The following is a 1,130-nucleotide window of genomic DNA, read 5'->3' as shown; positions in this document are numbered from 1 at the left end:
TGGCTTTTCTCATCATTCTCATATGTTTTACAGTAATGGTTGAACCAAAGATGATGCACGTCCATAACACTGTCCTTAAAGGACGTGGACAGCAAAAATCTGACCGTTTTGCATCCTGCTGGGTGTTTACAGTATGTGTGTTATATATATATATATATATATATATATATATATAGAGTGGCTAAAGCTGTTAGCACATAATTCATAATGTGTTGAGCAGCTGGAACCGCACCATAAGCTCCTCTTGTATAAAACTATGAGAGCATCCTACATTTCTCCAAAGAAGTTACATACCGTGCAAGGTCAGAGGCATGGTATGGTATGCTATGATTTGTGCCAGAAAGATGTGAATCCACACCTTTTACCCCACTCCTTACTCCACCTCCACACAGTTTACTGCCTCCACTGCCGCCCATCTCCCCCATTGTGGCTCCCTCGTATTCAGGCCTCCCTCATATCATAGTTCCCCCAGCAATATCTGTTCATACCAGCAGCTGCTCTCATGATACCCCTTCTGCAGCTCCCCCTCACAGTGCACCCCCAGTAGCAGCTCTACATAATGTGCCCACCCCCAGTAACAGTTCCCCCTCACAATGCACCCCCCCCCCAGACGCAGTTTCCCTTCACAGTGCACCTCTGTCGCAGTTCCACTCCCTGCAGCTCCCCTTACAGTGCCCCCCCCCCCAAGACAGCTAGCAGTCCGGACTCGAGAGGAGGGATGGGGCTGAAGCCAGCTTTGTGGGAGGAGCTGGTTGCAGCCTTGTTCCACCTCCTGGTCCCTATCAAATCAAGACCAGGAGGTGCCCTCTGTGTGTGTGTATATATATATATATATATATATATATATATATATATAACTTCCTGTTTCGGACTCCTTCAGTCCATCCTAGTGGCGTCACCCACTGTGCCTCTTTCTCTCACAGTCTTTCTCACACAGGGAGAGGGGAGGCAGGAGAGCATAAGGCCCCTTCCACACTAGCGAGTGTGATGCGATGAACTCGCATCACACTCGCAACGCAAGCTGCCGGGAACGCACGGCCCGAACGCTGCACCGCGGGAGTGAACTGACATGCTGAGTTCACTCCCGCGGTGCAGCGTTCGGGCCGTGCGTTCCCGGCAGCTTGCGTTGC

The sequence above is a fragment of the Engystomops pustulosus genome, chromosome 2, assembly GCF_040894005.1.
Source record: "Engystomops pustulosus chromosome 2, aEngPut4.maternal, whole genome shotgun sequence".
NCBI classification, from domain to species: domain Eukaryota; kingdom Metazoa; phylum Chordata; class Amphibia; order Anura; family Leptodactylidae; genus Engystomops; species Engystomops pustulosus.
Note: the sequence above shows the minus strand (reverse complement) of the source record.